The 26080-nt window shown below is 40.2% G+C and overlaps 1 long non-coding RNA gene across 1 annotated transcript; it reads left to right on the top strand.

Annotated features, from left to right (window-relative positions):
- Positions 1-550: 550 nt before the first annotated feature.
- LOC132685399 (uncharacterized) lies at positions 551-18343 on the top strand. The gene is made up of 3 exons (XR_009613077.3): positions 551-645; positions 1239-1315; positions 17900-18343. It is a non-coding gene; the product is annotated as an uncharacterized LOC132685399 (long non-coding RNA).
- The last annotated feature ends 7737 nt before the right edge of the window (positions 18344-26080 follow it).

Below are 26080 nucleotides of genomic sequence, written 5' to 3'. Positions count from 1 at the left end.
TGCTGTAAATGTGCAATAAAGGGAAGAATAATACACAAATGAGTTTAAAATAGAACTGAGCAGGTCTTATCCATTCTATTTTAGGGAAATTCAATGAAGTATGTACTGGGTTTCTAAAACCATTGTAATGAATGTTGCATGGGAATTCATGGACACTCATCCCAGACCCACCCCCACTAGACCAAGGGAAAATCTTGCAGACCATGAGAAGTTGCATCCAAGTGTATTGCCTCGCATGCTTGACTAGCTGTTATAATGTTAGGGCTCAGCATCAAATTCCAGACATGGTACTCATTCTCAGTATTGTCTGTTGACCTGATATTTAGCTGGAATAAAATATTTTAAACAGAGAGTCCAGATGGGAGACTGACACCAACAGTGGAGTAGTGTAATCATTTCAATAAATCTTAAGTGCAGTTTAGGCACTGGTTTCCTGGACATCCTGAAATTTACAATTCTGTTTCTGGGAAATAAAATAAAATTTTATATTTATTACATTGCTCTGTGACACTTTTCATGGGTTAGTAATTCTCTAGGGATATCAGGGGAATACAGCTAACATGTTTTAACCTGTTCTTAGGTGCTTCCTAGGTGCCCAGATCTTACATATGTCATCTGATTTAATCCTTACGGCCAGTCCAAAAGGTAGGTGTTGTGATCTTTTTGCACAGTAAAAGTAGAACTTGAGTAGGTTAACCAACTGACTCAAGACCACAAAGAGATGGACTTGGAATTCTGAGCAGAGCCCACCAATCACATAGCCCCTTCTCTTCAAGTATTTTGAAAATCATCCTTTTTCCACTATAGCATGTGGTGTCTGGATATATCATCAAAGATGCAAATGTATGTATTGCTGCTTTCCTATAACTGCAATGCCCAGGAAATAAGGTTGGGAGGAATTCTGGCTAATTGGCTATTTTAATTAGCTGAGGGTTAATGTTTTCTTTAAAAATCTTGTTGAAGCAGCTCTTGAAATGCACCCATCTTCTTCCTTGGCTTAGCAGAATATGGCAACTAAAAGCAATGTTTTATCTGATCATGCCATAGTCTTAACCAGATCTCTGTTCAAATGTCACTTAATCAGAGAGACTTCCTATGACCACACTTGATTAAAAAAAAAATCTCTCCAAGTTTTCCCTCCATTTTCCACCCTTTCACTGCTTTGCTTTTTCCTTCACAGCACATGTCACTAATTGATATGCTACATATTGACTTGTTTATTCTTTGTCTCCCTTCAGTGTAAGCTTCATGAGAGAAGGGGCTTTGTGACATCCAGAATTGTTACTCCAGGGCCTAGAACACTGTCTGAAATATAGTAAGTACTCAAACGATACTATGGGATGAATGAATGAATCCAGTTAAATGAATTCTAACCATTTAGTTCTGTTGCTGAAGTAGATTGGGCTGAATATGTGTGTGTGACCCCCTGTTGTCCATTATATGGCACTTAGGGTTGGAATTATTTATAATAAAGCTGTTGCCACATTATCTGATTCTTCCTTATACAAATAGACATAGAACAGTAGTTTTAGTAAATTAAGGCTTCTGGCCAGTTAGAAATGGTCCATCAAGTTGTCTTACAATTTGAATGAAAGAATGGGTTTCTTGTGTGCTCTGCTTTATAATTGCCATCTAGCTCCTCTCGCTGAGTATTTTCCTCAAGATTCTTGCATGGGACACATGAAAAGTTATTCAAAAATGAAACATTTTCCACACCAGCTATGCACTAAAGTCTGATGAAGAGAAAATATAGTGGAGTTTCTGGGTATTCTATGTCAGAATGGGAAGGTCTATTGCCCCCAAAGGGCTAGTTACAACATCTTTAATAGTGTGATAGGCTTTATGAATTTATATCTTCAAAGAGTGGACTTTAGGTTATTTGGTGGTAGCTTATTTTTTATGCTTGACCCAGAAATATAATTTAGCACCAACCAATGAATTGAAAATTCTTCTCTTCAGTATCAGAAAGCAATTATTTTATATTAGAAAATAAAGACTTGCAGTGAAACACGTAATTGTAACCATTACAAATATTGTCCTATTCAGTGGTTCAGCCCATACTTGAATCCATAGTTGAATTCCACCTCTTCATTTCATCTACCTTTACCACAATCCCCCTCAAGTCAGAACTTCATTTGAATGGCTTACTGGCTTCATAAAATGTCTGTAATTCAACCTGCCCCATTTCCCCCTCAAAGATCCCTTCTGCTGATAATCTTCTCCATTTTCCTTTAGCTAATTTCATCATTCTGTTGGCTTACTGGTATTATCTTTTCTACCAAAGATGCAATCTCTTTATCTTTGTATTAATAGCTTCTCAATTCTTGCATGAGCTTCCATTTAAATATCATAGTTTATTACTTTTTGAATAAAATAACTATTCACAATGACTGGGAAATTAGATACTCATATTTTGGGCTCTTATGTAACATTCTTTAATTGATCTCCTCTGCTCTCAGCATCACCTCTTCTTCTGGGTTCACTGCAATTATTGACTGAGAAATCCTATGTAAATAGGATAAAGAGGGGAAAATTGATACTACCCCAGAGTCCTTTATCCTCTGACAAGTTGTAGTCACAATTTAGAATGCTATCTTATATTAGATTGGTTTGTAAGGTCAGGTACCCATACTAGCTGAAAGTTAGGACAAGAACACACTAATTCAGCCATTTGAAGTTTGAATCCATTGTTTTCATTTGTCATTTTTGAGAATTATTTAACCCAAGTTGAATTGATTTGGTTGCAAAAGTAGACTTACAGCGTAAGGGGAAGAGTGTTTCAACTTTCTAGGCAAGGGGAATAAAAGCTCACATTAGGGCTGTGCTGTGTGTGGGCTATGATTTTAAAACTTTGAGACATGACCAATGGATGGACATACCAACAAAGGAAAGCCCAAATTTTCTGTTCTCAAATCCTACCCTTGCAATCTCCCTCCAGAGATATTCCTGTCTCACCACTCAAGGAGCCCAGGCAGGGGTATAAATCCACTTCCTCTCATTTTCCCCTCATGGGAAAAAGCCCAGGTAAAAACACTTTCTTCCTCCTTAGCCCAATGAACATGTGACATTATAATTCTGTTCAGTTCTGAATTAATGTTCTTATGTTTAGAACTGTCTTGCTGTCTTATATGAATATAGGTGTAGATTGGACTTCAGCAGCTGATCTGTGTTCCATGTAGGCAATTTGGTTTCTCCTGGTAAGTGACCCATCCCTGTTGAATTCTGGATGGTCAGAAATCCATAGAAGGTGTTGAAGAGATAGTCCCAAAATGAAGGATTTCTAATGTGAGGAATTGGCTGGTGTGAGATCTCATGGGAGATTGTATTGGTGATTCCAAAATACCATTATTTCATAATTTGTAAGGGTATCTGCAGCACTATCAGCACAGCAACTATAGGCATCTGATCTCAATCAGTCCCTCCATGGAATTTTAAAATCAGAGTTGAGGAAAGGAGGCCAACCTCTCTCAGGTGGCAAAAGCTGTAAGAAAAGAGATTTGAATGTTCAGTGGTCATGTTTCCCATCATAAAGGAAAAACTGGTTTGCTATGAGAAAAAGTGAACTTGACCCAGAAAGAGGCCAAAGGCAAAGATGAGGCAAGAAAGCCCAGGTAGCATTCCAGCCCCTGGTTCCCACTGTTCCTGAGATCCAAAGGCACTGCTCTCATTTCCACAGTTTGATGTTCAACTATTTCTTTGATTAAATAAAATATCCACAGAAACCTTCCAATAAACTCCTTTTCCCTGGACTAAGCTAGCTCCAGTTGGAGTTTTGCATATTTGTATTCAAGAGTCCTAATTATACATGTATACTTGAGAGTTCAAAACCAGGCTTCAATCAGGCCATTCTAATGGGATCTGGGACAAGGTGGTGGGGGGGTGTTGCAATTTATCCAATTATAACTTTTTCCCAATCTTCCAACCACAATTAAAAGAGCAATAGTCAAGAATCACAGTTTTTCTGGTTCTGTGTTGAGGGTTAGAGTACCATTTTCAACAGGAAACTTCGAGATTATCTTCTGTGTACTTTTATCACTTGTTCACCAACGAATTCTCATGGCTTCCCTTCTACTGAGTGAATACAAATGGCCACTGGTTGGAGATGAATGGGCAGAGCCAAACCCAGTATGTTCCTCTAAATATCTGTACCTTTTCTCCTTTTTTTTTGGCCATGAGATTGCATTTTAAATATGGCTCTTACTTTTTAAAGTAATGCTTTCCTACTTTTTATAAAGTATTTTTAGAAGTAATACATGCTTCCTATTTTTTATTAATTTAAACCCCAGTGATGGTTGATGATGTTAAGCCATTGCAGTTCTCTGTCCCTACATTTCTGGAGCATTCCAAAGGCCAGAATATTTTCAGCTCTTGGCACCTCCATTTCTATTCCTTGTAATTTTCTGACTTTTCCCGCAAGGAGCATGATGCAGAATCAACACTCACAAGTCGATAGTTGTATGAGTAAACAACCCTTCAAGAGTGAAGAGATGTTGTGAATTGATTAATCCTTCTGTTCCACTAGGTGGTGCTGGTTGACATGCCGTCTGCCTTCAAATGTAAAGGCCTCAATCTGTCACCATTTGGTTGTCAGTAGGAATTGATGAGATTCAGAGAGTTTATCCGTCCAAGCCAGGAATTTCTGAGTTGCTGCTGGGCCTTGTCCTCTGACTAGATGTGTGGGCTTCTTAATTTCCTTATTCTAAAATAGGCTAATGGTCCTCTATGTGAGAGGATGTAGTAGGATGTCTGGTTCTCTCTCGACACCTCAGAGGCCCACTTTCCTCTGGGGTTTGGGGTTTGGGGGCACTGCTTCGTAAGACCTATATGGCAAAGGGGTTGTTTGAGAGTGAAAAGACATAGGTTTGGCTCACCAGTACTAGATATCTCACTATCATCCTGCCTGCTGATCATTAGCATTTGGCCCCAAAACTATTGGTTTTGGGTCTCTCCTTTTCTGCCCCTGAGATAGCATTTTAGATAAGACTTTTACTTTCAAAATGTAAGAAATACAATCATAGGATCCTTATGATAGACTTACAAAAGGACCTTTTAAGTGATTCATGTTTTGACAGGATAATGTCTAATATAGTAATATTCACTTTATTAGGCATCATCAGAGAAAGAGATATTGCATATAAGCAAATTTTCCAGATAATCAAACCTTATTATTTTCCATGCCAAATCTTTAGAAAATATTGCAGTGTTGGAGTAGATTAAAAATAGTCCTAAAATATATTGTATTGCTGTGCTTTTTAAAGCATAATATGCTAAATTTAATTTATTTAATAACTCACATTGCATGTATGTATGTATGTTCTAAGAGCTGTTTTGGCATTCTAGTATTTTTGCCCTGAAAAATTGCTAAATGTTTCTACCATTCTTCCTTTCTTCCTGAGTACACTCCGCTCTTTTCTATTTTTCAAGTTTGTAATCAGTGGCATATCTTATGCTGGATACCAGATTGGCAGTATGCTCAGTATGGGCTAACAAAGGCACTAAACTCCTCAGCCGAAGTTCTGCATAATAATATATTTGGACAGAAAACTGCACTTTCCTGCCTTCCATGGGGTTCTCTGGACTCCTGAACACCTCAAACCCCAAGGACAATTTCCCAGTCAATAGTCTAACAGGAGACCTCACTTTGGTTATAGTCAATCTCCGAACGCTTCCTTCCCATCCATGTTCCATAATGGAAATGGCTTTATTAAAGATACCAAGGAAATAACATTAACATAATAAGATAGGGAGAGGGAGGAAGACATTTATAAAAGGCAGAGCCACAATGGTAGGTTCTTACTAAAACATGAAAGACCAGAAAAGAGAAATAGCAGATAAGACTCCTTTATTCATAAAAACAGAAACCTCCAACTGGGATGCCTGGATGGCTCAGTTGGTTAAGCGTCCAACCTCAACTCAGGTCATGATCTCACCGTTCATGGGTTCAAACCCTGTGTTGGGCTCTGTGCTGACAGCTCAGAGCCTGGAGCCTGCTTCGGATTCTGTGTCTCCCCCTCTGTCTTCATATTCTCTGTCTCCCTCTGCCCCTCCCCTGCTTGTGCTTTGTCTCTCTTTTTCTCTGTCTCTCAAAAATAAACATTAAAAAAATTAAAAAATAAAAGAACAGAAACTCATCTTAAACTGGCTTATGCTCCAACATTCACCAAAGAAAAGAGGGTCTGGAAAACCTCAGAAGAGATGGATACCAGGGTTCAAATAGCCTCCAGGACCCAGTTGCTCTCCATCTCTGTCCTACTCTGCTCTGTCTTGGCTCCATGCACATACCTGTCTTCTCCATTCATGGCCCCCAGAAGATCCAGGCTTATATCCTCCTGGCTTCCAGTCAAATGGAAAGAGAGCTTCTCTTTTTAATAATTTCTACAAACACCACATAATTGACTCATTGGCTAGGCTTAGGTCTTATGGCTCCTAAAAGTGGATTGTTATGGTTGAAAGCTGCAATACACTAATTAACCAGATCTGGTCCACCTGTTATCTCTAGAGATAAAGGGATCGGTCAACCATCACCATCTAGATCTAAGATTTAGAGGTTTGAGTGTAGTCACTCCCCAAAGGAAAAACTATTATATTATTACCAGTGTAGGTATGAATGGATGCTGAGAGAATAAAATCAACAGATTTATGCTAAAGAGGCTAATGGAGATGAGCGAGTAAAGCCTGGACACCGATCTACCAACTCCTATTATGACTGAGAATAATTCTACCACACACCAGCCATGCCTTCCTCCCCTAGTGGGTTCTCTTCTCACACTGTCTCTACCCAGGCAGAATCAGGGATGGGAGAAGGAGAAGGCAAGGTGGCTGCTGAAATCTCCATTAGCCAAATGCTCTGAAGTCTCCAAAAGCTTTTATCCTACCAAAGGTTTTCAACTATTCCAGCTATTTTTCTTTCTTTTAACAGTTTTAAATAGGCCATCACGACTACTTCTCCAAGGACATGAATACTGTCGAAACAAACATAGCTCCATGTCTATCCTTCTAGTACTCTGATGGTTGACCATACTAACATCAAGAGGACTACCTGTGATGTAAATCCAGGTTATCTTTCTCACCTAGTTCCCCATTATTGAATTGGAAGTTTTGAAAAGTTCTAGAAAATCCCACGGATATCTTCCTTTCTTTCCTCTTCCCTTCCTCCCTCCCTCTCACTCCTTCCCTCCACTCCACAAAAATGGACCAAGATCCTATGTACCTATCTGTTGTATCCTAATGTACCTGAGGATACAACCATGAAGACATGAGTCAAAGTCTGACCTTGCAGAACTCACAGAGAATGGCATACACAAGTAAACAGATAGTTATAATACAGAGTGGTCACCACTAGCATAGAATTAGGCATAAGGTAGCATGAGCATAAAGATAAAGACCCTTAATTCATACTGGAAGTGTCAGCAGATTGGTTGAGTGTATTCCTATTACAGCAAGGTTCTCAGGACACATCTGCCTTCTCCTGGTCCCCAGGAGTGCTTCAGGTAATATATGGGGCAGGAGATAAAAGATCCCAACACATCCCTCAGACATTAAAGAGCAAAAATTCCTAGTTTGAGTCCATGAGCACTGGTTTTAGGGGGTGAGGATATTGCCTGAGGTCGTGCGCAAACTTGTTCATGTTTGTTCATTTTTTTCTGGGAGAGCATTTATAATTTTTACCAGGGCCTCATGATCAAAAGGGTTTAAGAGTCACTACTCCAGAGAGAAAGGGGAAGAGAAAAAGAGACAGAGATGCAATCCCTGATGAAAGATTTCTAATGTTTGATGGGGAGCCAAGGAATGAGGGCGATTTCAGCTGCACTAGACTTGCATCATCTCACTTTCCCTGAAACCATTTCCAGCTAGAATTGAGATTTTAGAAACTATACTAATAGATTCTTTTTTTCTTCTTTTTAGATTTTCCCTTTAATGGTGAAGAGCCCTATTGCATGTTGATTATATTAAATTAGCCACTGTCTGTCCCCCACTCCCATCCCCTCCCCAGGGAACGTTGAGCAATATCCTGATCAAGCTGCATGTGGATCTGGGCTGTGTCTGGCCTTCTTGTGAAGTAGATGGGGCTTGGCTCCAATGCCCTTCTTCTCTATTCTCCATCCTAGATCCTTCTCCTCGATACATGTGTCTCTACCCTCAGGGCCTATCCTGTGTTTCATTCTTCTTATTCATCTTCATCCTTACCAAATGATTAATTAGTAACTTAGGCATTGGTTGATAAAGGAAGGAACTCATGATTATATTTCAAGAGAAGATTGTCTAATAGATTTGGAAAGTTCTTCAGGAATCAAAGTATGGTTGCTGACTGCCTGAGAAACTGGTATTTCAAGGCATTAGAGACTCAAATCACACTACAAAGCTGAGTGCTGATTCATAAGGGAAGTGTATACCCACTCATAGGTTGGTATCACCACAATGGGCAATGACTTTCTGAGAGTCACTGGGCCTCCCAACAACTGTCAAATAAAAGAATTGGACCAGATTCTCTCCAGTGTCCCCTTTAGCTTCAAAATATCAGATATTGAATGAGAAATACAAATAAACTCCCAATAAGCAGAAATGCCCAAATACAGAATGAGAGATACTTAATGCCCTACCATGGAGTTATTGTTGCAGAGGCTAAAACAACCCCTTGTGAAGGATATTCTAGAAAGGATTTGGGGTGTGTGTGTGTGTGTGTGTGTGTGTGTGTATACTCGTTTTTTCGTTCAACAAATGCTAAGAAAGCCCCATCTACCAGTTAGGCCCTGATGAGTTGGCATTCAAACATGATTCTGACAGTTTCTGCTTTAGTAAGTCTGCATTCTAGACTCACACATGACTACCGTGGTCAGATACGACTATAAGGAGAGATGAGCCCTGAGGTCAGCTATAAAGTATAAGCCCTACTAAAGGCATTCAAATGTTAAAAGTATACTCATTTTGTGAGCCAGATAAAATAGGTCTACAACATGTATTTAACATTGATCACAAAGTGGTGATTCATGGTCCAGAAAATAAAGATTTATTAAGTGCTTACCGTGTGCCAACATTGTTCTAGGTGCTTTATACATATTAAGTCACTTGTTTCTATAATTAAAGGCACTTGTATTAGGGGCAATTCTTACCTCCATCTTACAGATGAGAAAGCCAACGCACAAAAGAATGAAGTGAGGAGCCGAAGTTACCTGGCCAGCCAAAAATTCTAACTGTAGAACTGTTTTTGACACTTTACATTGCCTCTATAGATGATTTCTCTGATTCTGAACTTCCTGATTATATGAAATTGGTCTTATTTCATCAAACTAAAGAAACTGTGTTAGCGAGCAACTTTTATTTACTTGTTCTGTACGCAACCTGTTTCATACAGGTTACAGTGAAGAGAGTCAGGGTCTATTTTATGCTTGAACCAGAATGACTTCTGACATTACATCTCATTTTTAAAAAATTGTCTTCTCAAAAGAAGACAAGCCCCAAAAGATGCTAGTTTCAGATTGTGTCCTTGCCTACTGAGTGGCCAAAGGCTGGGCTGGAGCAGTGAACCAATAATCCTCTATTTTACATGTCAAAGGAACAAGTAAATTATTCACACTTTTATGTAACAAACTTGTAGTCTTGACCACAAAGCAGTAGAACTTAAAAAGTGGAGGAGCCTGCTTAAGATTCTCTCCCTCTGCCCTGCTCCCCTGCTCCAGCTTTCTCTCTTCCTCTCTCTCTAAAAAAAAAAAAAACAACAAAAAGGGAGAGGTCTGATCATCAGGTATTACAGTTAGTTCTAGGTATGTCAATAGGATTTTCAAGAAAACAGTAGCCTTCTGGGGCACCTGGGTGGCTCAGTCGGTTGAGCATCCTACTTCAGCTCAGGTCATGGTCTCACAGTTGGCAAGTTCAAACCCCACATTGGGCTCACTGCTGTCAGAATGGAGCCTGCCTTGGATCTTCTGTCCCTTTCTCTCTGCCCCTGCCCCACTTGTGCTCTCTCCCTCTCAAAAATAAATAAACATTAAAAAAGAAAAGAAAAGAAAAGAAAAGAGAACAAGAGAAAAGAAGAGAAGAGAAAGGAAAAGAAAAGAAAAGAGGAAAGGAAAGGAAGGAAAGGAAAGGAAAGGAAAGAAAGAAAAGAAAAGAAAAGAAAAGAAAAGAAAAGAAAAGAAAAGAGTAGACTTCATGATCAAATGAGTGGAAAGTTTTGAGTTATAGAGAGTCAACCTAGGTTTGTTACTTAAAGATTTGTCAGATTCCTTTCACTGGGAATCTTTTTTGCATTTCTTGGGCTAGGAATTTCTGCAGAGCAGATTTGGAAATCTGAGCCCGGTCTTCCCATCTAATTTTGCACATGTGGAACTGAGGAGCTTGGAGAAGATGAGTGAGCCACCCTCGGACTCACAACTGATAAATCATAGCCTGATTTAACGACAGTACTGAACAAAAGTCCATTGGATTTTATAATCCTTATAGGCTAGAACTGAAAGAAATCTTAAAGAGTATCTAATTTAAGAAATTCATTTTGTTAGAGAAGAAATACTTCTCCAAAGAGGATAAGTTACTTGCCCAAAGTTGTACAGGCAGAGTCTGGATCACAGCTTAGGCTTTCTGCCTTCTCCTTGGAAGCAGACAAAACCAAAATGAATTTAATTATGCTAGCCAGAAGTGATTATTAACCAAGATTTTCCATGTACTGTGTAAAAGCTTCTGCTAAATGTTATAGGGCCTTTACATGACAGACACTGAAATGCTGCTGTAGCCTCAGTAAGAAAGCAATTGAGAGTTGGCCAGGGATTTCACATCAGGATTATGTGAAGAGCTTTAAAAATAATACTGATGACCCTTGTGGGGCCACACTGGATGATCTAAATCTAGAATTTGGAGGTAGGATGGGGCCCTGATACCTGTACTTTTTAAAGTGCCCCAGATGATTCTAGTTTACATTGGGTGGAGAACCACTAACTTATAGCAAAACTAGAGCAAAATGTGACCTGGAGTTAGGGAGAAGGAGGAGACATGGCAGCAAAGGCCTCAGGTAAGAGGATGCCCAGGTCACCCACAGAGAGGAAGCCATGGTGCCTATCTCCTCAGAATGCTCGCACGCGCGCGCGCGCACACACACACACACACACACACTCCTTTTATCTGTCTAGTCTATGTCTAGGAGAGGAGAAACACCTTGTGGGAAGAGATGAATAAAGGGATCACTGACTAACCTTAGGCCTAGCTGAATCTTGATGGTGGGGATTTGTGGGAAATCTTATCAGCATGACCCTCTGGTTTCCTTCTGAAACACACTATACTCTGAGCATCTATGCTCAGGATGTGGAAAGAACAGGTCTGAGAATCACTTAGAACTTTAGGTAGACAGGATTGACATAGAGGACTCTCACTAGCCACAAAACTAAGAGGTGACAGCAGGCAGTTGATAGAGTCCATGAAAATTGCTCTGGTGCCACCAATACAATGAACCAGTGATGACTCCCATGAGTAGATCCCACTGCAAGTGGGCACATGTTACTCCACTACCCAGGAAATGCTCCCTGGAATCAATTCCCTGCCCAGGACAGTGGTAGTCTACTATGTTCCTTAGATATCTTTGTTCCTTAGATTCTTTTCAACCCTCCTTTGCCATCCTTTGGAGATTTTTTTTTATGCCAGACAAATTTTAGACCTATAACCATTACTCCAATTATTTCTGTAATAATAACCTTCTTATATGTCATGAGACTGCCCAATCTGGCCATGACGCAGCTGATTATGAACTGTGACTCAGTGGCCGACATTTCAAGACAACCTTTAGCCAGTTCCAGTAAAAAGTCAGCAGCCAGCATTTTCTAGCAATTATTGTAATTTTTGTATTAAAAATCAAAATAGCAATAGTCAGATTTCTCTAATTGATTCTTGACTAACCACATGAGGATGGAGTCTCATTTGTAGGGGAACCAGCTTCTTGTCCTTCACCTCTGATCACAGCAAGTCTCAAAATGAAATGCTATCTGAGATTAAATTGTGGCTTTCTTTCTTTCTTTCTTTCTTTCTTTCTTTCTTTCTTCCTCTCATTCTTTCTTTCTTTTTATCTCCCCTCCTTTTTTATTTAACTATCCCCCGCCCTAGCCGGAACCTGAGAGTTAGCATGTACAGTGTGCCTTCCAACTGAACTGCCTGGTCGTCTATGACTCAGCTATCCAGAGAGCCACAGCTGGCTTGGTGTGGATTTTAAAAGACTCCTCTCTCTCAACCTCACTCTCTCTCTCTCTCCGCATACCCCTCCCTTACCCCCCAACCCCCCTCTCCCTCTTCAGTTACACAGCGTGAATTAATAGCCAGTTCCTTCCAGTTGGCTGTGAGGAGTGCAGAGGGAAACTTCTAGTTCTCTGGCTACAGGCTTGGGCTGAGGAAGCAGCTTATAAGGTCAGTGTCCCAAACCAAAGCAGACAGCAATACAAATAAACAGCCATGGGGAGACAGACACGGAGTCAGGAAAATCCCCTACATGACTAGACTATCAGTTTCAGCAGTGCTGTGGCTGGGAATGTCAGGTTCAAGCCTGTGACACTGAGGCCAAAGTGTTTGCCTTGGAATAATTGGTGTTCTCAAGCCTATTTCTCCTTAGTGACCATATTTTGCTAAAGAAAGAAAAATCATGCATGTATGGGATGGGTGGGAGTCAGTTTCTGATAATTATAAAAATGGTGCATTTCCAGGATTTGAGTTAATTGAGGTAGAAGGACATTCTAAATTAGTAAAGAGCCTGAATTGTAAAAGTTCTCAAGAAACAAGTGCCAGTGGGGAGGGGTCCTACTGGTTGATGTTCTAAAAAAAGGATGGGTGTTCAAGATCCTAGATGTCATTTGAATCTTGGCTCCAAATGTGGTTTGTTGTGATAAATGTTACCAGAGGCAGATTTGTCATGAAACCAGTAAAGCTTGTATTTTGGGACACAGCTAAGGGGCACTCAAAATGTGTTTGTGTGGTCATATTTTGTTGTAAAATTTGCAGAAGTAAATTATTTTGTATTCTTTTTCTTAAAGAAGGATCCTGACTTGTGTAAACTCTAGGCCCCTTAAAACCTGGATCTACCCCACTTCAGAAAGGTGTGGTTAGGGCTGGGGGTGATGGTGAAGGGGATTGCCTTTGGAGTTCACTCTTGTTCCTATTGATTCAGGAATAGAGGAGGAGGTACCCTGCTGGGAGGGTCCAGCTTGTCATTTTCATTGGTGATTTGGGCTTCCTCTCTCTTCATCCAAGCCAGCTCCCTTGTACCCCTCAGAACAATTCAGTGTGTCCGTACAGACACTTCCTATACTCATGATCCCGACTTTAGAAGCAAATATGAGAGTTTGTATGCCTGGCATAAATAAGCATTCAATAAGCACTAGCAGTAGTGGACAAATTTTGTGCATCCAGAGAGGTATCCCCTTTTATAAGTACCTCAGATCCTAAGCCACAACTGTCCACGGTGGGCATGTGCCTCAAGTCAGGTCTTTCAGAATCCTTCCTGGGTTATTTCAACTGGAACAGGGTAAAAAGGACCTATTTTTTCTCTTCCCAAGGCCATAAAAGATATGAACCCATGACTAATGGCAGATGCATCTTCTGCCTTGCAGAAAATCTGGTCTGAGAATGAGTGGAGAGAAAGTCAACAGCCCTGCAGTCCCTGAGTTCATCTAGCCCCATATCATCTTCCTGTAGTTCATGAGCCAGTGCATTTCCCCTTTCTTCTCAAGTAGGTTGCTGTCTCTTGCAACCCAAATTATTCTGGCTGATGCATCTTTTATCTGGAATTACCTTGTCATTGAAAGAATTTGTCAAGCTCTTTGTTTCTCTTTCTCCTCATGGGCATACTCTCTGCAGAGTCATTCTCTAAAATGAAATTTTAATCACTTTTTAAAAAAAATTTAATGTTTATTTATTATTGAGAGACAGAGAGAGACAGAGAATGAGCATGGGAGGGGCAAAGAGAGGGGGACACACAGAATCTGAAGCAGGATCCAGGCTCTGAGCTGTCAGTACAGAGCCCCATGTGGGTCTCGAACTCACAAACCACTAGATGATGACCTGAGCTGAAGTCAGGCGCCCAACCGACTGAGCCACCCAGGCACCCCAAATTTTAATCACTTTTATGAACACACCACACATGAATAGATTGCTACACATCCTTGACACTTTAAACTCAACTACCATGTGTTGAATACCTATTAGGTCCAGGACAACTGGCTTTCATCTGGACTAGGTGAACTACATGGAAATTGGCTATGCTTATACTGCAAAATAAACAAGCTATAACTTCTTCGTGCTCTTGTCGCTGAAAAGGAAGAGAAACTCTTGGGTTGATCAATGATGGCTGCAACTTCTGGAATATATTAAATGCCATGTAGCTGCTGGATTAATTATCTGAGAGCTTGAAGGACATTTTGACTATTATAAGAGTTAAAAAGAAATAGATGTGTTGGGTATAATGACTTTGCTCTCATTGAAATTACTCACAAGAGACAACTCTTCCCATTAGGGACACCTTGAGTTGGTGACTTCCTATATTAATAGTTGATGTGACTGGAGGGCATCAGTTTTTACTCAGCCTATGTAGGTGTGTACCACAACTCAAACTAATTTAGTCAACACTCAAATTAGTGCTGCCAAGAATTTGATTTTTCAATTAAACAGTTAAGAATGACTAGGGGCACCTGGGTGGCTCAGTCGGTTGGGCGTCCGACTTTGGCTCAGGTCATGTTCTCATGTTCTCTCTCTCTCTTCGTGGTTTGAGCCCCGCGTCGGGCTCTGTGCTGACAGCTCAGAGCCTGGATCCTGCTTCAGATTCTGCGTCTCCCTCTCTCTGGCCTTCCCTTGCTCATGCTCTGTCTCACTCTCTCCCTCAAAAATAAATAAACATTAAAAAAAAAGAATGACTTGTAACTAGTTTACAAATAATGTTTATGGTTGATTTATTAAATGATACTATTAAAGAGTTTGAAAATAGCCTTTTTCATATGTAGGTTATATATATTTAACTTGAAACCCAATTTTCACAGAAAGTAGGAAAAAATGTATTTCATCTTAGTTCACTGCCCAAATTTTCACAAATTGCCTACTCAAAAGATCAAAATTACAGAGAGAGTGATAAATGGTAAATTACCTGAATAGAGTGTTGGGTTGGAAATCTGAAATCCTAAGTTCTTGTCTTAGTTCTGTCCATAAATTACTTCAATTACTCCGAGCCTCAGTTTCTTCATCTGTATAATGGTAGGATTGGACTACATAATAACTGTCATTTACTGTGCTATTACTATAAGCTAGACATTATACTAGGAGCTTCATGTACATTATTATACTGTCACTTATTTCTCCCATTAATTCTTTAATAGGTGATATTTTTAATCTCTAATTCTGCACACATAAAGAAACTGAGATTCAGAGAGATAAAGAAATTTTCCTAAGACCACACAGAAAGTGGGAGGAGAATAAAGATTCAAACTGGATTAGACCAGGTTCCAGGTCAGAGCCTCACACATAACCATTATTTCATACTTCTCTCAAAGATTCTTTCATCTTTAAAGTACTTTTCTTCTATTTCTATGTAGCATCTATTTCAGGATGAACAAGGTTTCCTCTTTATCTTAACGTATTTAGACCAGATTGTGGCAGTTAGTGTCCAGTTAATCCAATTGTAATAAAAAGTGATCTTGGACCTATTTATTCAATTATTACCAGCTCAGAACTAATTTTCAGCAAAATTAAGATCCACTAGTCAAGAAAACACAGATGGCACCTGATTCCACAACTTATTCTCCAGTTCATTCTGACCATATTACTTTTTCTTAGGCACAAACTCTGTTTAGAAGGCAAATTCTGTACTGAAAGAAAAATTAACTATTCTTGGCTTCTGTCAATTGAGTAAAATCCTAAGCCAAACACCTGTTTGTTTTTTTTTTTCCCCCTGGTCTCCAATCCTTTGACTCCACCCAGCCACCACAAACAACGTCTGACCATGTGGTCTGACTCTTGTTATGATGGTGGCAATTTTGATTCTACTCCAGCTCCTCCAAAAAGGAGGTTGAGATTCCAAGCAAATCTATCAACAAGCTCATATTTATCTCCTAGAGTGTTCTTAACTCCTTGAGGAGCTGAGGGTTGGAGTTGCAAAGAAATGTAACATGTGGCCCATTGCCTTGTAGGGTTTGCAAATGGTGGGGGCACAAATGAAGCTGCTGGAGATAGAGAACAGTGTAGAATGAAGGGTAGATTATATGTTAGGAAGTCTTAACCGCCATGGTAGAAGTGAAAGCCGAAACCAATGGTCAAGGGCTGGGCTGGGGGAGAGGGAGACACTGAACAGAGGTATAGGCAAAACTTGGGTCTGTCAGAGAGAAGGGTCTTTCTACCTAAGAGGAGTGAGAGAGCCCTGGTGAAGGTGATAGATGTCCACTAAACTTATTTGGTAATCATTTCACAATATACACATATGTCAAGTCATTATGGTATACATCTTAAATTTATACAGTGTTGTATATCAATTATGCTTCAGTTTCAATAAAACTGAAAGGAAAAACAAGCAAGACAACCACAATGACTAATAGAGAAGGGAATGAACATGATATGGTATAGCACCGTGAGGAGACTTTCTGTGATGAGCAGACCTCTAATCAAAACCTCTAGGGGCGCCTGGGTGGCTCAGTTGGTTAAGCATCTGACTTCAGCTCAGGTCATGTTCTCACGATTCGTGGGTTCGAGCCCGGCATCAGGCTCTGTGCTGACAGCTCAGAGCCTGGGCCCTGCTTTGGATTCTGTGTCTCCCTCTCTCTCTGCTCTTCCCCGACTCACATTCTGTCTCTTTCTCTCAAAAATAAATAAACATTAAAAAAAAAACACCTGTAGTTAAAAACTGGAAAATTCCATCAGAAAGTTTCATTGAGAACAGAAACCACATTTTTTTTTTTTGCTTATTACACTGTACCTAAAACAATACTCAATACAGAGTAATTATTCAATTATTTATTTAATGAATAAACAAATTACTTATCTACTTTTTTTTTTTCTTTTTAGAGAGATTGAGTACAAGCAGGGGAGAGACAGAAAGATTCCTAAGCAGGCTCCATGCTTAATGTGGGGTCCAATGCAAGGCTTGATCCCATGACCCTGGGATCATGACGTGAGCTGAAATCAAGAGTTGGATGCTCAACTGACTGAGCCACCCAGGTGCCCCTTATCTACTTCCAATACCTAAATGCTGTATTTCTTTTTTTAATTTTTAAAAATATTTTTATTTATATTTGAGAAAGAGAGAGAGGGGCAGAGCTTGAGCAGGGGAGGGGCAGAGAGACTGAGACAGAATCTGAAGCAAGCTCCAGGCTCTGAGCTGTCAGCACAGAGCCTGATGTGGGACTCAAACCCATGAGCAGTGAGATCATGACCTGAGCCGAAGTCAGAAGCTTAACCAACTGAGCCACCCAAGCGCCCCCCCCCCCCAAGTGCTGTATTTCATGTAGTCCTGTGCCTCTCAAAGTATGGTCCCTAGACTAGCATCATTGACACCACATAGTACCTTGCTAGAGGTGAAAGTTCTCAGGCTCCACTCCAGACATGTTGAGCCAGACATTCTAGAGTTGGGGTCTAGCAGTCTGTGTTTTAACAAGCCCTCCAGGTGATCCTGATTCAGGCTAAAATTTGAGAACCACTGATATAGGCCAAAGCTTAATTATGGCAATTTTACTACTGCCTCTAAAACTCAAGGTACTTCTTCTTCTCTTCCCTTCTCTTCTCTTCTCTTACTTGCTTTAAAATGGAGGGAAATGGGAATATTAAACCAGAACCAAAACCAAAAAATACTGTCAGGTAATATCTGAAACAGCGCTGATAGTGAAATCTTTGTATTTTAAAGAACATAATTATCTAAATTCAAATAAATAACACATAGATTTATCTATTTATTCAGGCCGTTACTCAACTACCATGTGGAAGTGTCTCTGACAGGAAGAGGAAGCAGGACCTCCAACCTTGGTGAGGTAATGCTACTCAAAAATCAAATGATGAGGTCCCAGTTAAGATGGCTGCCTGGCCCAAATATTTCCCCTGCCTTCCAAAAGCCCAATAAAATGATTGCAAAAGAATAGCCCAGAAGAACAAAGAGAATGGGAAGAACACCAAGATAATACCAAAGATTTCAATTAATTTCTGAAAAACTGAAGAGGACAGAAGACTGTGGGACCTTCTTGGACCATCTTGAGTGTACTTGTATTCCTGTTAGTAAATCCTGGGGCAGATTTGTGAGGAGCTGGGCCTGAAAGTTTAGGAGGGCTCTCTCTATTCCATAAGTTAATAAGCCTCCTTCACAATATTTCATAGAATTAGAGAATTTGGAAGGGACATCAGAAATTGCATTTCTTTTATTTTTATTTTTAAAAATTTTTTTAACGTTTATTTATTTTTGAGATAGAGAGAGACAGAGCATGAATGGGGGAGGGTCAGAGAGAGAAGGAGACACAGAATCGGAAGCAGGCTCCGGGCTCTGAGCTGTCAGCACAGAGCCCGATGCGGGGGCTCGAACTCATGGACCGCGAGATCATGACCTGAGCCGAAGTCGGACGCTTAACCGACTGAGCCACCCAGGCGCCCCTAGAAATTGCATTTCTAAACTTTGCATTGAATTGGTGAAGAAAATGAGGCATAAGGAAAGTAGGAGACTGCCCTCAGTCACCCACTAGTAACTAGCAGACCTGAGATAATTAACCATGTATCTTTCCCAGTACACGTCCCACCATATTCCACTGCCTGTGTCAGATGGCCAGGATTGCCAAGGCATTCTATCACTTAGTCCCTTTTATCTTTCCAGTTACATGTACCTCTATCACACTACTGCATGAGGCATGGAAGAAAATACTGAGCCAGGGGTCAGAACACAAAAATGCCTCAGCTCTGTTCCTGATTAACTGTGTTGATTCATTCATCTGCTTTGTATTTGTGGGGGTATATGGTGTGTTAGGGAGTGGAGTGGACAAATGGAGATGGGGTTTTTAATGTACATTTTTAAGGTTTTCTTTTTAATTAAAAATTATATAACAGGAATGTTATTCAGTTATGAAAAAGAGAATGAAATCCTGCCATTTGCAACAATATGGATGGACCTTGAGGGCATTATGCTAAGTGAAATGAGCCAGACAGAGAAAGATAAACACTGTATGATCTCACCTAAACGTGGAGTCTAAAACAAACAAACAAACAATGGAAAAATAAAACAACAAACAAAAAAATCAAACTCATAAACACAGAGAACAGATTGGTGAGGGGGTGGGTGAAATGGGTTGAAGGGGGTCAAGAGGTACAAACTTCCAGTTACAAAATAAATAAGTTCTTGGAATGCAATGTACAGCATAGTGACTATATTGCATTGCATATTTGAAAGTTGCTAAGGGTAGATGTTAAAAATTCTCATCACACACAAAACGCATTTGTAACTATGTGTGGTGATGGGTGTTAACTAAATGTATTGTGGTGATCATTCATATATATATATATATATATATATATATATATATATACACACATACATATATATATATCTCATTTATATATATCATATATATGATTTATATATACATTATATATATAAGGTCTAAGGTGAATACAATGTTATACGTTCACTAGATCTCAATAATAAATTAATTATTTAATGTATACTCATTACATTAAATGAGCTCTATCACAGTACCATGAATAAATTATTCTTTAATATTTGGGATTCATTTCTTTTTGTGCTTTAATACCCAGCTTAATAACCTTATGAATTTATCAAATAATTAGCATTTCTTTAATCCTTAAACAATCAATATTCCTTTCAATATTTGTACATATCTCAAAACTAAAAAAATTGAAAACATATGTAGCTATCAAGTTAAAATTTCCCAAATATTTAAATATTGATTGCTAATGCAAATACTTATAAACATTTGGTTAAAACCACAATTCTACTGGGGCACCTGGGTGGCTCAGTCAGGTAAGCATCTGACTCTTGATTTTGGCTTAGGTCATGATCTTACAGTTTGTGAGATCAAGCCCTATGTCAGGCTCTGTGCTGACAGTATGGAGCCCACTTGGGATTCTCTCTCTCTCTCTCTCTCTCTCTCTCTCTCTCTCAAAAGAAATAAATAAACATTTTTAAAACCCCACAATTCTGGAGCGCCTGGGTGGCTCAGTCAATTGAGTGTCCAACTTCGGCTCAGGTCATGATCTCATGGTCTGTGAGTTCGAGTCCCGCGTCGGGCTCTGTGCTGACAGCTCAGAGCCTGGAGCCTGTTTCAGATTCTGTGTCTCCCTCTCTCTCTGCCCCTCCCCTGCTCATGCTCTATCTCTGTCTCTCAAAAATGAATAAACATTTTTAAAAAACCCACAATTCTACCACAATAAACTATCCTTAGCATTTAAACACTTAAAAAGAAGACATGAATACTATTAAAAAGCTGATCTATACCTTGAAACAAAAACTAGTTACTGTAATGTTAATATCTTAGATTGAAATACCATTACTTTATTTGTATCTCTTTCTAGGTTTGCCTTCCAAAAGTTACAGTAATTTTGTATTTTTATATCTCCACTGACCAAAGGAAAAGGACTCAGTTATGGTATCTCAATAATCAAAAAATTGACACTTGACCTGTTGGCAGCATCTAAGGTAGTTCTTATTCTCTGGTTTTTCAACCAAGTTTCTTTTTACAAATATGTTTCGCTTATTACATCATAGGAGTTTTAATTTTTGGTCTTTCATCTAGATTTAAAATTTTTAAACCTAGTGCCTTTCTGTAATGATTTCTTCTTTAATTGGGCATGCCTGGCAGAACCTCACTCATGGTCTTGCCATTTTGAGATACTGATTTAGCCTCTTAGCATTACTGAAAATGACTATAAACCTTACTTGAATATAAACCTTATGTTTTATTATACCATCTAGAGCAAGCAGAACGCTGCAACCAGCCTACTATGCCATTCACCATGGCTACACATGAATCACAGGGGGACCAAGACAGAGCCCCCCCCCCCCCCCCCGTACCCTGAACTGCTTGGAGACTCAGTGCTCAGGAGCCCAAGGGGAGGGCGGCCTCATACTGTGCCACGAATTAATGTGTCATTAGACAAATGTTACCCTTTCTACATGTGCCATGAAATGAAAAGTTTGGGAAGTACGGATTGGGACAATTCATCTCCAAAGAGAGAAGGGATTGAGTCTGCGTGGCCAATGCGCTTTTCTGGGACAAGAGGCTAATTCATCCTTAATTCATCTTGGCTAAGGGAAGCCCCTTTAAGTTGGCTCTTTTGTTCTTTGATCATCGCCTCTGGCATTTTATAGAAGTTTGCACACTGTCTGGCTGCATGGACTGTCCCAGACCCATCCTGACTTTTCCCTGAACCCTAAGATATGAAATCAACTACCTTTCAAAGGATCTTGAAGTCCTTTAATGGAGGAGAGTAAGAGAGACTCAAATCTGAACACTAACAATGCACAATGAGAAAGGGTGGTGAGAATACTAAGTAGAAGAACTGGATAATACAAGTGCATTTTTAAGGAAGGCATGAGTTTACATAGAACTTTGTATTTTGGTGTGGTGTGTTTCCATAAGCTACTTTTCCTACTCTATATGGTGTTATCTTCCACTGATACTCCCTTCTCCACTGACAATAGCAGCAACAACATTCTATGATCCCATTATCCACCCCCATCACCCAAAATTAGTACTTTGTTACAGGTCTTGTAGGCTTTTTTTTTTTTAAGTCAGTATTTTCATCTTGAAAATAGGAAGGATTCTCCAATGTAACAGGTAGTTGAATGGATTAAATGAAATATTATTTTTAAAAAGCCCATGAAAATAAAAACTATTTTTATTAACTACCCCTACTATTCTACTCATAGATGTTCTTCTCAGGGTTCATAGAACACATCTATATTTTCCCATTTCATCATCTTTGCTCATGACGTCCCCTGCCGCTATAATGCCCATTCTCAGTTAGTACCTGCTGAGACCAGGCCCAGCTTAAATGATGCGGCCTCTAGGAGTGTTCCAAGGCTTCCAGGAGAGATGAGTCCTTTCTTTTCTGTGCTTCAGGGGTGTGCCAATAATTCTGCTTTTTAAAATCACTGGATTAGGTGATTTGTGTACAACATCCATCTCATCTAATAAAACTTGTGGACTTCAGAGATCATGTTTTATATACCAAGAGCCTCATGCAAAGCCTTGTGCAAAGTATACAAGACATGTTTGCTGAATTAAATTGAATGCTGCTGATTGGGTTACATCACTGACTCATTTCCTATTATTGTGCAATTAAACAGACCCAAAGAGCTATGGATGAGTAGGATGAATAATTATTTAAAACACTAGACTTACTCTGATAAGATTGCAGTTTCCTAGAACTGAACAAGTGTGGGCTTAAACCGCAAAACAGAATCACCTAAGAGACTTCTTAAAACTGTAGACTCTCAGGTTCTACCGAAAGCTCAGTGAATGAGGATCTCTGGTGCTGGAGCCAGGCAATCTGCATTGTTGATATTTGCACAACCACGTTTGAGAACCACCGGGTGAGAAAGCCAGGCCCTCATCTCATCCAGCACAGAACGTTACTCAGAGACCCTGACAACTGTCTGGCTCTGACCCTGGTCTACACACCTTCCAGTGGCCCTTTGCAAAGTCTTCAAACAAGGTGCTGCTGATATCAAGGTAGACGCATCTCCCAGCATGGGTACCAAGGTCTGTGTGACAAAGCCAGGAAGGAGGGCCTTTTGAATTTGTAATACTATCAGGGTGCCTGGGTGGCTCAGTCAGTTAAGCGACCAACTCTTGACTTTTTTTAAATATTTATTTATTTTTTATTAACGTTTATTTATTTTTGAGACAGAGAGAGACAGAGCATGAATGGGGGAGGGGCAGAGAGAGAGGGAGACACAGAATTGGAAGCAGGCTCCAGGCTCTGAGCCATCAACCCAGAGCCAGACACGGGGCTCGAACTCACGGACCGCGAGATTGTGACCTGAGCTGAAGTCGGACGCTTAACCGACTGAGCCACCCAGGCGCCCCAATATTTATTTATTTTTGAGAGAGAGAGAGACAGAGACAGAGAGCAAGTGAGGGAGGGGCAGAGAGAGAGGGAGACGCAGAATGCAAAGCAGGCTCTAGGCTCTGAGCTGTTAGCACAGAGCCTGATGCAGGGCTCGAACTCATAAACTGTGAGATCATGACTTGAGCTGAAGTCGGACTCTTAACCCGTTGAACCACCCAGGTGCCCTGCGACAAACTCTTGATTTGTGCTAACGTCATGATCTCACGGTTCATGAGACTGAGCCCCATGTTGGGCTTTGCACTGACCACAGAGCCTGCTTGGGATTTTCTCTCTCCCTCTCTTTCTGCCCCTCCCTTGCTCATGCTTGCTTGCACTCTCTCTCAAAATAAATACATAAACTTTAAAAAAAAAAACCCACTGCAATGAATCGTAATATTATCTCATAGCTCCCAGTGGAGCAGCTCTGTCCATGTAACTGAGGAATACTAAAATAGATGTGTGATTTGGCCCCAGAGTAGGTAGATTTGATTCCCAGCATCATTATATGCTGACTGTGTAACCAAGGGCAGGTTGGTAAGTCTTTCTGAGTTTTTCTTTGGTTGTCTGTAAAATGGAAATGTGAGAACCTCTTTCACTCTCAAGAACGTGATGAGGATTTTGTGAGAGGCAATGACCTACGTAAAAATGTTTTATTAAATCTCAAGTTGGTCTTTGTTTATTATTATTTTCGATGTATGCACCAGTGTAAAAGGTTCACTTACAGAGAATTTATTTCACTTCTCCCAGCTTCTCCCTGCTGGTTAAGTGGCCCCAAGCACAGCTGCACTGCAGACAAAAATGATATCCACAGGGCACATGGGACCTGCCCCCTGACTAGTCACAGTGCACATTAAGAGTAACTGCTTGGTCCCTCTGGTTTTCAGCCACAAAGAGAGTTAAGTTACCCATCTACACAGATGAGAATGATCCATGACCCAAGCCACGATCATGTCTCTGCTGTCCACTAACATGGCCCTGCTTTGAAGGGTGTTGAGCTCTGCTGTTGTCACATGCCTGGCCCAATGTTCACTTCAATTCAGAAGTGGATATCAGGCCATCCAGATCAAAACAAGCACTTAAATTGGGGTAAAGGAAGTCACATCAAACCTGGAATTAGAATCAACCCCTTGTGATGTTTTGCCCTCTCCCTGCAGTGGGAAGCAGTTTTATTCCACTTAGTGGTCACCCCAGTTACTCCTTTCTGTAGGCCCAGAGCCCCCCAGCCCCTTACACAGTCTCTCAGCATTGAGCTGACTTGCTCAGCATTGAATTGAATGTGTACTTTTTATACAAAGGAAGATCTTGGTCTGAGATACATTGCACTGGTGAATGTGGTGGTTGTAACAATGCTTCTGTGTAGAACTCAAAGTTCCACATGCAGCTTAGATAGAACCTCTTATTTGGAAAGGTCTTTGGCAATCTAGCATTTTCCAAAATGTGTTCCATTAAACACTAATTGTGTGAGAAACTCTTTAAAAGGGGGTAGGATCGCATTGTTAAACAATTTTAGAAAGCACTGCCCACCCCCTCAAGACCTGTTGAGGTCTCTATGCACAATGGCATGTTAAGGGCTCTGAGAAGTCCTGCAGTGGTCTCACTTGTTTTGTTGTTGGGGAACAAACATATTTGACATGACCTGGTAAATTTTGCTCTCTTATCTCAGCTTCCTAAAGCCTTACTGGGGTTATACCATTTATATGTACAGTAAGGAGACCACATCTTTTTAGGTGTTTGCCACTCATGGCCTGTGAAAATTTGGAGACTAAGTTAAGTGTGTGACTCGTGATTTCAGCTCAGGTCATGATCTCATGGTTCATGAGTTTGAGCCTGGAATAGGACTCTGAGCTGGCACTGTGGAGCCTGCTTGGGAGTTTCTCTCTCCCTCTCTCTCTCTGCCCCTCCTGCATCTCTCTCTCTCTCTCTCTCTCTCTCTGTCTCAAAGTAAATAAATGAACTTAAAAAAAATAAGAAAAGGGATTGAGTGAGAAGTAGCCCTCTCACCCAAAACCCCATCCCCCTCTGCTGAGTTGTCATTTTCCATCACCAGCATGCACCACCAGAAATACTGCTGCTTTTAATTTCTTGTTTAACCTTCCAGGCAATGTTTATGCGTATCAATGCATGTATATATGCATATATATGTGTGTATACATATCAATGAATATATATATATAATGAGTGTGTGTATATATATATACTTTTTAAAAGAAATAATAGCTTATTATACACACTTTTCAAAGAGCAAAAATTATTTATCATTATCCTAAGTGGCATAAAAATCACAAAATTGGATTCTGCTTTGAATCCTTAACTTGTTCATGTGGAGATAAGAAATGTGCTTATGGAGGGCACAGAAGTCTTGGGAATGGAAAACCAGGAACTTCTGCATGGCAGGAGGCTCCATTAGGACTTGCAGTGTGTGTCAAGTTCATAAGCAAATCAAAATGCAAAGGCTCCTTCGACCTTGCTGCACGCAGATCTCTCCTGCATACTTTGTTGCTGATATGAAATATGCATCATTCAAATGCAAAAAAAAAAAAAATAAAAAAGAGGTAAAATGCAAAAGGAGAATTGCCAAATGAAAAATGTAAGTATCATTAGAAGCCTAGCAAGTAGGAGGGCAGGGAGAGGGAAAGGGTAGCCACAGATGGCACATGGAGTGAAATATTCAGTAACAATTGTTACTTCTTTTTCAGTTTTAATCCACTGAGGCCAGGAGGTTTGTTTGCCTTATCATCAAAGCAGTATAACAGAATGGTTAAGAGGATTTAAAGTCATTGAGACTGTTTTCATGTCCTAGCGAGGCCGTTTACTTTCTGTGTGACCTTGGACAAGTTACCTAACCAGGCTGTGCCTTGATTTCATGATCTGTAAAATGGGCCATTAAGTACCTTCCTCACAGGACAGTTGTGAAGGTTATGGGTGATGGTACCTATAAAGAACTTAGCCTGGAGCTTGCCCCTGCTGAGTTAGTATTTGCTGAAGAGGTGATTTTTAAGAGGATTTCATTAGTAGGCAAACTAGGCTGTAT

Source organism: Panthera onca, chromosome D2 (assembly GCF_046562875.1).
Source record: "Panthera onca isolate mPanOnc1 chromosome D2, mPanOnc1 haplotype 2, whole genome shotgun sequence".
NCBI lineage: Eukaryota > Metazoa > Chordata > Mammalia > Carnivora > Felidae > Panthera > Panthera onca.
The sequence above is the reverse complement of the archived record's forward strand: the minus strand, read 5'-3'. Positions and strand labels throughout refer to the sequence as shown.